Raw genomic sequence first — 11852 nt, 5'->3', positions numbered from 1 at the left:
AAAGGTACGTCTTTTTATTCTAAGGGTGTGCCCTCTGGTCCTAGACTCTCCCACTAGTGGAAACATTTTCTTCCCATCCACTCTATTTGGAAAGTATCAATGAGATCTCCCCTCATCATTCTAAACTTCGGCGAGTACAGGCCCAGTGCCATCAAATGCTCAACATATGTTAACCCAATCATTTCTCAGGACCATTCTCGTAAATCTGCTCTGGATCTTCTCCAACGCCAGCACATCCTTCCTCAGAGATGGCGCCCAAAACTGCTCACGATACTCCAAATGCGGTCTGCCCAGTGCCTTATAAAGCCTCAGCATTACACGAAGGTTAATGGCCTTGGTGGCAATTTTTGTTTTGGAAGGACAGTACAGCACAACGTTTGTGCCGAACAATACCGAGTTAAACTGATCTCATCTGCCTTTTCATGATCCATATCCTACTATTCCTTGCACTTCCACATGCCTACCTAAAACCCTCATAAACGCCACTATCGTATCTGCCCCCACACCACCCCGAGCAATGTGTTCTAGGCTCCCACTTTCTGGGAATAAAGTCCTATCCCACACATCTCCATAAAAAAATAAGCTTAGCTTCTGCAAGATCATCGAGCTACACAGTACAGAAATGGGTCCTTCGGCCCACATTGTCCATGCTGACCAAGTTTGGCATACTAGGCTAGTCCATCTGCGCTAGTGCATTTGACCCATAGTAGCCCACTGAACCTGCTCAAGAACCTGATAACAGCCGGGAAGAAGCAGGTCTTGGATCATTCATCTCAAGCTCACTTTCCCCCCCATATCCATTGATTCCTTCACTATCCAAAAGCCTAAAGTGATCTCAGGACCTCTGTTTTCACCTCAAAGGACCTTCATTTTCACCTCAAAGGGCCCACAAATTGTTTTCTGTTTTCATCTGAAAGACACAAAATCATCAGCCGGGACCTTTTCGCTACTCAGACTTGAAGATGCATCGTTCTGAAGAACCAGACGACAGAGGTTTAAGGTGAGAGGGGAAAGATGTAATAGGAATCTGCGGGGCAACTTTTTGACACAGACGGTGGCGGTGGGTGTATGGAACGAGTTGCCAGAGGAGGTGGTTGAGGCAGAAACTATAACAACATCTAAAAGACATTAGGACAGGTACATGGATAGGAAAGGTTTAGAGGGATATGGGCCAAACGTGGGCAGGTGGGACTAGTGTAGATGGGGTATCTTGGTCAGCATAGGCAAGCCAGCCAAAGGGCCTGTTTCTGTGCTCTATGACTATAACTCAGAGGGAAATGCTACAGTGCATTAATTGTACGCTTTCTCTGGTCACCATGAAACTTGCAGCCATGTAAGTACCCCTGAAGTGGGGTACCATTGTCTGAGTGGAGACACAAGAAACTGCAGATGCTGGAAGCTGGATCAACAAACAATTGGTTGGGGGAACTCAGTGGGCTGTGCAGCATCTGTGGGGGTAAATGGACAGTCAACTGTTATAGACAATAGACAGTTGTTCCGTTTCGGGATATATGACAATATAACACTCTTGACATCTGACAGGGTGGCACAATGGCGCAGCGGTAGAACAGCTGCTTCACAGCACCAGAGACCCGGGTGCTGTCTGTGTGGAGTTTGCACATTCTCCCTGTGACCACGTGGGTTTTCTCCAGGTGCTCCAGTTTCCTTCAAAATCCCAAGAACGTCAAGGTTTGTAGTTCATGTGTAGGAAGGAACTGCAGATGCTGGTTTACACCGAAGATAGACACAAAATGCTAGAGCAAATCAGCAAACCAGGCAGCATCTCTGAAGAAAAGGAATGGGTGAGGCTTCAGGATTGCGACCCTTCATCAGATTTGTAGGTGGTTTGGTTTCTGTAGAGTGCCCCTAGTGTGTAGGATGTGAAACTGGGACAACAATGGGTGATCATTGGTCCGTATGGACTCGGTGGGCTGAAGGGCCTGTTTTCACACTCTATCTCTAGACTAATTTTGTCCAGATGAAGGGTCCCTAACCGGATTGTAGTCTGTCCATTTCCCTCCACAGGCGCTGCCCAACATGTTGAGTTCCTCCAGCAGATTGTTTGTCACTCTGCATATTTCTGCAGAAACTCCAATCCCAGTCCTTCTGTGAAGTTCTGCACTGTTCTGATCCATTTATTGTTTGGGTGCAGCTGTTTGGTATCAGATAACTCACTCCATGCATAAGGACATGAAATGTAATGTCGAGTCATAAACTTATACAGGCCCTTCGGCCCAACTTGTCCATGCTGACCAAGATGCCCCATTGAAGCTAGACCCATTTGCACCATAGCCATCTAAACCTTTCCTATCCATGTACCTGGCCAAATGTCTTGTGGCTGGAGAGGGGCCCCTGCTCGCCCACTGGTCTGGGAATCGGAGAGGAGATGGAGGGAAATGGAGACGGCGTCGGACGCGGGAGAAGTGAGAAGAACCAGAGAGGTCTTACCTTCTGCGCCCTCGAGGTTGTCTGCGGGACGCTTCCCCCAGGGAACAAGGGCTGAAGGGGGCCGTGCAAGGAGAGGGAGGGACGGCAGTTCACGGGACGACCGATATGGAGGTGACTGCTGCAACGGGCCTTTGTGGACAGCTGCACATTGACTCAGTGGGCAGCTCTGTACATTCTGTACTGACCAGGGGATTGTGCTTATGTGCGGGGGTAGTCTTTCTAAGCTGTGGGTAAAAAAAATGTATTTCACTGTACCTGGTACATGTGACAATAAAGAGCTCATTAACATTGAAATGTTGCCTCTACCCCTGGCAGCACGTTCCATTGTGTTAAAAAGTTGCCCCTCAGGCTCCTTCTAAATCAGTAAACTCACTTCAAATCTGTTTACTGAAATCATAACTGTAGACTTAGGCCTGACTATACTCAATGACTAGTTTAGTTCAGTTTAGAGAAACAGCATGGACAGGCCCCTTCGGTACACCGAGCCCGTGCTGACCCGACGATCCCCGTACACTAGCACCATCCGACACACTAGAGACATTTTTCCAACTTTTACCAAAGCCTATTAACTGACAAACCTATACGTCTTTGCAATGTGTGAGGGAACCAGGGTACCTGGAGGAAACCCACACGGTCACGGGGTGAACGTACAAACTCCGTACAGACAGCACCTGTAGTCGGGATCGAACCCGGGTCTCTCACGCTGTAAAGCAGCAACTCTACCGCTGCGCCACCGTGCCACACCGTACCAGTGACTAATCAAGTAGAGAATATAATACTTTATACAAAATTGAACATTGAATTATCCAATTTTATGTACCTAACGCACAAATAGTCTCCTCTCCCCTCGCCTTTCTCCGTCAAGATTCCCGCCCCCCACCACCCCACTTTCTTTGCCCCAAACCTTGGCGGACCGTGCACCGGTTTCTCCCCTCCCCCTCCACCTGCATTCCTTTCTCCACCTTAACAATTCACAACTCTTTATCCTGGCGGGCTCACACCTGACTTCCCATCATAGACTTTTGTCCAACAATCTGCCTATCTAGCTGTGGTGGATGCAAACTACAACTTCCTGTTTGTGGAAGTGGGCACACCTGGCAGTGCCGCAGATGGAGGGATCTGGAGAGAGACCTCCCTTGGGCAAGTACTGGAAGAAGGGAGAGCAGGCTTTCCTGAGCCAGTGCCTGTGCCGGGAGAAGACAACCCTGACATCCCCTATGCACTGGTTGGTGATGATGCCTTCGCACTCAGGCCATGGATGATGAAGCCATACCCTCACAGGCAGATGTCAAGGGAGCAGAGGACCTTTATTTACAGGTTGCCCAGGATTAGGATGGTCGTGGAAAATGCTTTTGGTATCCTTGCTAGCAGATTCAGATTCCTGCTGACTACAACGGAGCAGGAGCCTGAAAATGTTCAGACCATTGTCCACGCAGCATGTGTCCTCCACAACCTGATCCACACCAGAGTTGCAGCAGCAGCAGCAGCCATGGTGGAAGGTGACACGATTGACAAACGGACAGGGAACGTCACACCAGATTCATGGAGAGCTGGAGGACAGGCTGCACCAATGGTGGCACTGGGCACATTGCAAGGAAACACCTGCAACAAGAGAGGCAAGGAGCAGAGACCATCTCTGTGTTTACTACAACTCTGAGCTGCGCAGTGTACCCTGGCAGAACAATATGTGGTGAGGATCAGCAGCTGACATCCCACACCACAAACGGAGGACCACCACTACAGGACCTGATCTAATAAAAGGAGGATCTATGTATGTTAATGGAGGATTTATGTATGTGAGATTATTAATACTGTGATAATAATACCTCGCACATTGGATCTTCATAGAAATGCCATAGTTTTAAAAGCAGTTAAATGCTTGTGTCTGTCTTTCCTTATTGACCACATTATATTACATTGTATGACACATTTTGCATTTCAACGCAGTTCAATATCTGTGTGTTTTATTTATCTAATAAATCGTGGTTTCTATATGTGAGATTAATTCCATGATTAACAATACTGAGAAATGAGAAGATCATCACACATCAAATTTTCATACAAACGACAAGAATTTTATTAATAGTCAAAAAACTGCTTCTCCCGCAACGCGAAAAGGTTCCACTGAAGTATAATAATCACGTTGTACGTGAACTTAGTTACAATAAACACAAAGACCAATAACGTTTTAAGAAATAAATTGTTTATTTCGTGCAAGCAAACAGAAAACATATTGAACAACGACAACAAGAAACATAATTCTAATATACAAGACGTCAATAGAATATTGAATATTGGTGAAAGGACATCATTCTTTATGGCCGGCCTGTGCTGGGCTATTGTCCATCAAATAGTCCGAGAGATTCAGACTCAAGTTGACACTTGCGTCCTGACTCTCTAATGGCGCTGGGAATGCTGTGGGTGCGAATGCATCGTGGCCAGATGCCGGATGTGCCTGATGTTGCGTTGAGCTGCCTACCCTGATGCTGGGTGCGCTTGCCATCCATGGTTATGCCATGTGTCGTGGTCCCATCATCGCCTGTGGGTAAAACACATAAATATCAATATCAATTGGGAGGCAAACAAATCATATCAAATAAATCACAAACTTTCACAAGCTGTGTGTCACAGATAATCTTGACAGACTCAGGAAAGGTTTCACAGTGTACCTGGTGAGAATGGCGTGGTGTCATCATCCCTATTTGTTGGTGTCCCATGAATGGCAAGTGCCTCATCAGACTCTGCAACACCAAGGAATTCATAGTGAGTAATTCATACAAAGTTTTAAAGGCAAACGTTTTCTAAATCCCCTGAACTTAGATTAAAATATTTTACTGGCTGAGGAGATCTGTGGGGCCTTGCCAAGGCAAAAGCCTCCAAGGAGTAGCTAAGCCATTCGCATTCTGGGATTTGCAGCATCTCCTCTCGCAAGAAAGCTGAGAAGACATAAACGGTCCTCTTGTGTACCGTCCTTGGGTGTGACATGACTTCTGCCGCTATCTTCACCTGTTCTGCAACAAAAGAGTGCGATCCAGGTAAGTACATTTCGGGAGGCAATGGAGAAAGATGGACGTAAGAGTGGGTTAAATAAGAAATTTGTTGATAATTCACCCAAAAGCACTTACATCTGCGAACATCTCCCACTGACTTTGCTCTCCAGCCTCTTCACATTCAGGCGCAGTTGTGCGGGCCAGCTTCCGCTTGGTGTGCTGGACCCAGAGGGTCCCTCAAGAGGATCCGGCTCATCATCACTAGAGATAATGTACGGGCATTAATCCTTGATAAACGGGAAGAAAGTAAATGTGTATCACAGATGTTCAAGACCATCCGGACGCAGCAAGAAAGGTGACCAACAAATTATCACTGTTAAATATTTTTTAACTATTCACTTTCTTGGTGCTCTCCTTCCTCTGTACTCAAACTATGTGGTTCTGCACAAACCCCCATTTCTCCACGACCCACTGCTGTCTCTCGGTCACCAGCTTACTGGTAGAGCCAGACTTGTGCGACAGCCTTTCGAACCTTGTCCTCTGGCTTTTGAACCATTGGCACAGTTGGTCATCTGTGAAAACATAGAATGAATGAAGATAAGAGTGGATCAAATTGTAATCTTAATTGGAACTGCAATTACAACCACAGAAATGCAGACAAACTACAAAGTGTGTACTTACAACTGCAGCCAGTGAACTCCTTTGCCTTGTTTTCCAGCAGCAAGTTCCGAAGATCCATGTTCCAGAAATTCCTGTGGCCTTTGTCATACAACTCTGGGTGGGCCTGATACCACTCTACCAACTCCCCCTCTTCTTCCCTGCTAAAATCGTAAGGCTTGGTTACCATAAGCCTCTTCTTCTTAATTACTGACCCAGCTGAGGCATCAGTGTCCTGAGCCAAATCAGAGTGCCATTCTGCAGCTGGGGCAGGAGCTCAGGGGCAGGGGCAGGAGCTCTGGGGCAGGAGCTCAGGGGTAGGAGCAGCAACATGGCCAGGAACGGGCTGGATCCTCCTGGATCTCAATCTGCTCCACCTGGATCTGCTCCTGCATGGCTGGCTTCTTTTGGGCTTTGTTCTTGATGGCCCTGCTTCTTTTAGGAGCCATTCGCGATGTTGTTCGAACTCCGTGGCAAGAAATTTTCCGGTGAGTGAAAATTTTCAAAACACGCGCGCTTTATATCTGGGTGGTGACGTGATGCAGTGCTCACATAACGCGTAAAAGGCGGGCCGACTGCGTATGGGTGGCGTGCGGCGATGCATGTTTACAGACGTTGACGCACGGTGACGTAACCATGCGTCACCATGCGATACACATGCTACGTCGGGACGTCAGCGTGCGACGTCAATGCGTCAGTGTGCGTAGCCAATGCATCAGCGTGCGTAAGCGATACGTTACGCAGGTGGTGCGCGAGGATTTCAGTACCGCGATATCGTGCTCTACTACATGCGATTCCACGCCTCACCGTGCGCTATGCGCGCTTCACCCACGCGCCACCCACTTAAAATAAGGCCGTTTTTTCCCACAGTTCCTATAGAATCTCATAGACCTGAAACGTTGAATATTATTTCTGGCTTCAAAGATATTGCCTGACTCACTGAGAGTTTAAGTACTTTTTTCTGTTATTATTCCATATTTACAGCTTCTGTGTATTATGATTTTGACAAAACTGGCAATGGATTGAGTTTAGTTTTAGTTTAGCGTAGAAACAGGCCTTTTCCCCCACCGAGTCCTCGCTGACCAGCAACAAGCCCGTACAGTAGCACCATCCTGCACACTAGGCACAATTTACAAACCTCTAGGTCTTTGGAGTGAGGGAGGAAACTGGAGCATCTGGGGAAAACCCACGTGGTCACAGAGAGAATGTACAAACTTTGTACAGACAGCACCTGTAGCCAGGATTGAACTCGGGCCTCTGGCACTGTAAGGCAGCAACTCTACCGCTCTCATGCCGCCCCACGTTGCTGGATTCTGGAAAAAATCATACTGGAACATTAGGATTCAGATAGTCATAGAGTGATACAGTGTGGAAACAGGCCCTTCGGCCCAACTCACCCACAGTGGCCAACAATGTCCTGGCTACACTAGTCCCACTTGCCTGCGCTTGGTCCATATCCCTCCAAACCTCTCCTATCCATCTACCTGTCTAAATGTTTCTTAAACGATGGGATAGTCCCTGCCTCAACTATCACCTCTGGCAGCTTGTTCCATGTACCCACCACCCTTTGTGTGAAAAGGTTACCCCTCACATTCCTATTAAATCTTTTCCCCTTCACCGTGAGAAACTGGGGAGTTTTCAGGGAAAGTAGAGTTCTCAGATGATTAGACGTTGGAGTAGAATGGAGAAGTAAAGAGGGATATTGGAGAGGCAAAGGTTGAAATCTGAGTGTTTCTGGGTTCCACTGGATGGCTGATGTGCCAGAGAAGTTTTGCTTTACTTTTCTTCAGCGATACTGAAATATATTTTCCTGAGATCCCTTCCTCCATTTTAATCTCTCCTAAGATCTATGGTCCTCTGGTTTTAGATGTCTCTGATATGGAGAAATGTTGCTCCTCATAATATTGTACACCCCTAACAGGTCCCCTCTCAAATCTTCTCCATTCCAAGGAAAACAAACCCAACCTATCCTCATAATTAAAATATTCTGTCCAGGACAAAAATACCATTAAATATCCTCTGGACATTCTCCAATGCATCACGTCAAGTGGCAATAGTTTCCTCCCACATTCCAAAGATGTGCAAGTTTGTAGGTTAATTGGCTTTTGTAAATTGCCTCTAATGTGATCACTGGTCGGCGCAGATTCGGTGGGTCGAAGGACTTGTTTCCACGTTGTATCTCGACACTAAACTAAACTAAACTACTTGTGCTGACACCTTTAACCTGACATCGAATTTGAGCGTGGCACGTTTCCAAAAGCTGGGTGTGTCCGTGACCAGACATTGTGGTTTGACAGTGTTGGGTGATGAATCAATACAGGCTCGAATATCAAGGAGAAACTTCCTGTCCTTCATAGTGGTGGTGCTGAACTCACTGAAAGCACGGACAGTTGACGGGTTATCTTCCTTCCAAAAAATCAGGGCTCCCTCGTGCCTTGCCTTGAGAGCAAGTGTTCACCTATATTATGCTTTATTTAGTTTAGTTCAGAGATACAGGGTGGAAAAAGGCCCTTCAGCCCACTGAGTCCGTGCCGACCAGTGATCAACTCTACACCAGTTCTATCCTACAGACTCGGGACAATGTTACAGAAACCAATGAACCTACACATCTTTGGGATGCGAGAGGAAACCGGAGCACATGGAGAACGTACTAATTCCGTGCAGACAGCACCCGTAGTCAGGATTGAACCCGGGTCCTTGGCGCTGTGAGGCAGTAACTCTCCTGCTGTGCCACCCTGTGCCTCGTGTCTCTGGATCAACGCTTGATACCACAACCTGCTGAATTAAAGGGATGTATGAATAATCTCTCCTTTGCACGATGTAATTAAACATTAACACATTATATAAAATCATGAGAGGCACAGATAGTGTGGACCGACTGAACCTTTTTCCCTGGGTGGAAAGGTCCAACACTGGGGCGCATGGCTGTAAGGTGAGAGGGGAATGTTTAATGGAGATGTGTGGGGCAAGTTTTTTACACAGAGAGTGGTGGGAGCCTGGAACGCATTGCCTGGGGAGGTGGTGGCGGCAGATGCGATAGTGGTGTTTAAGAGGCTTCTAGATCGGCACATGGAACTGCAGGTACATGGATCACGTGACATCAATTCAACCAGGCATCCTGTTTGGCACAAACATTGTGACCGCGTGGGTTTTCTCTGGGTGCGCTGGTTTCTTCCCACACTCGAAGGACGTCACGGTTTGTCGGTTAATTGGCTTCAGTGAAAATTGTAAATTGTTCCTACTGTGAAGGGTAGTGCTAGTGCAGGGGATAATCGCTGCTCGGCACGGACTCGGTGGGTTGAAAGGCCTATTCCTGTTGCTGTTCTGCTCTCTGTATTACCGGCAGTATTCATGAAAGGGTTTACTCAGGACTTTTCATGGGATGGGAACTGCTGTATGGACGTTGTATCATTTGTAAAATTCCATAATACTCCTTTCTAGTCCCCAGGAAAGAAACACTGTCTAACAAGAATATACTGTTTGTAAAAAAAAAATAGCTTCATGCCCATTAAATAAAAGCAACCTCTCATGGCAGCTGATAAACCTGCAACTCCCACACATTGACAAATATCGCATCTGCTGTTTACAGTGATCCTACTTCCCAGCTGGGCGAAGGCAATGTTACCTTCATCATCTTTCTTGATGGGACGGGGGCTGAGAAGGATGAAGCGGAGACAGCGGTTTCAGAACACCCCGTCGAACGATGCGGGTGTATCGTTTACAAGTATTCTTGTGTTCACAGAGTGGGAGTAGCACTTTGCCTCCGTGCTAACAGTAGCCATCTTGTTCTCCTTGATGCTTCATGAAAGCCAGCAGTGTTTGTGGCTGGAGCTGTGCCCACTGTTCCTGGATAGACATCATGTACAAGAAAGACGATATGACCATAAGGCAGAGGAGCAGAAATAGGCCATTCAGCCCATCAGCCCTGCTGTTGGAAGGATGCAGAGACCTTGAAGGGTGCCTGATCTCAAACAACTGGTTTTCTGGGCCCCAAGTATTTTTTTCTCTCCCGTATGAGAGTTTTTCCTCTGCTTTATTAGGTCTGCCAGATAAAAAGGTTTATTATTGTCACGTATACCGAGGTACAGTGAAAAGCTTTTTTGTTGCCTTCTACCCATTCAGCGAAAATAATATACTGTACATAATTACAATCAAGCCATCTAGAGTGTACAGACGCAGGATAAAGGGAATAACATTAGTGCAAGATAAAGTCTAGTAAAGCCCGATTAAAGATAGTCCAAGGGTTTCCAATGAGGTAGATGGTAGGTCAGGACCACTCTCTAGTTGATGATAGGATGGTTCAGTTGCATAATAACAGCTGGCAGGAAACTGTCCCTGAATCTGGAGGTGTGGGTTTTCACACTTCTGTACCATCATATACACTACCTACACAATTGTAGCATAAGGTACTATCGCAATGTTTACCAGGTACTATCGAAACGTCTAAGAAACATTTAGACAAGTACATGGATAGGATAGGCTTCAAGAGATATGGGTCAAATGCAGGCAGGTGGGACTAGTGTAGATGGGACATGTTGGGCAGAAGGGCCTGTTTCCACTGTGTATGACTCTATCACAAGTACTATTGCCTCTAATAAATAAAGGCTGGCAGATGGTGTTCTCCCACAGATTGCACGATAGCAGACCTGTCTATTAGCCAATTAGCCTACAAAGCTATACATCTTTGGAATGCGGGAGGGCACAGGAGCTTCCAAGAGAAAGCTCACACAGGTCACAGGGAGAACGTACAAACTCTGTACAGACAGCACCCGTAATCAGGGTCTCTGGCACTGCAAGGCAGAAACTCTACCACTGTGCCGCTGTGCCACCCATTAGAGGAAAGTATTCCAGTCTATTCATTCTTTCACTACACAATAGACAAAGGTGCAGGAGTAGGCCATTCGGCCCTTTGAGCCAGCACCGCCATTCGATGTGATCATGGCTGATCATCCCCAATCAGTACCTCATTCCAGCCTGGGTGTGAAAGTAGGCATAGATCATGAGGGAAATTGATGGGTAAATGCAGTCTTTTACCCAGAGTAGGGGAATCAAGTGCCAGAGGACATGGGTTTAAGGTGAGAGGAGAAAAATGGAATAGGAACCCGAGGGGCAAAATTTTCACTTAGTATTTGGAATAGTATTTGGTGGGTATTTGGAACACGCTACTATATGAGGTAGTTGAAGCAAGGTACTATCACAACGTTGAAAGACATTTGGACAGGTCCACGGATAGGAAAGGTTTAGAGGAATATGCGTAAACGCAGGAAGGTGGGCCGAGTGTAGATGGGCATCTTGGCTGGCCTAGGCAAGTTGGGCCAAAGGGCCTGTTTCTGTGCTTTGTGACTCTAATATGGAGAGACAGCAAGGTGATAGCACTTAGAAAGTCAGTACAAACATAAAGAGTTGAGTTTCCTCCTGTTCTGCCCTAGCTGCTGTTATTTCCACTAAGGTGACTGGGATGTGTTGATGAGCAAAGATTCCATTCTCCCCTTGGAGAGGCCTGGTGTAGTCTTGTAGGAATCCTCTTGCCAGAGTATAAACACTGTTGTTCCTCCACACACCTTCACTCAGAAAGTTCCATCAGTCCACTCCTCATCAATAAAGAAAGCGAGCATTGCGTTTAGGTAATAAGCTGGTTCTTAATGGAGCCGAGATACTTCACTAAGGCAATCAGATTTTACGTGAAAATTAATCAAGGTGACTGTAAATAGAGTTCAGGACCAGCCCTACAATTGAACATGGTTTGATTTGTTGTGT

Source organism: Leucoraja erinacea, chromosome 3 (assembly GCF_028641065.1).
Source record: "Leucoraja erinacea ecotype New England chromosome 3, Leri_hhj_1, whole genome shotgun sequence".
NCBI lineage: Eukaryota > Metazoa > Chordata > Chondrichthyes > Rajiformes > Rajidae > Leucoraja > Leucoraja erinaceus.
Note: the sequence above shows the minus strand (reverse complement) of the source record.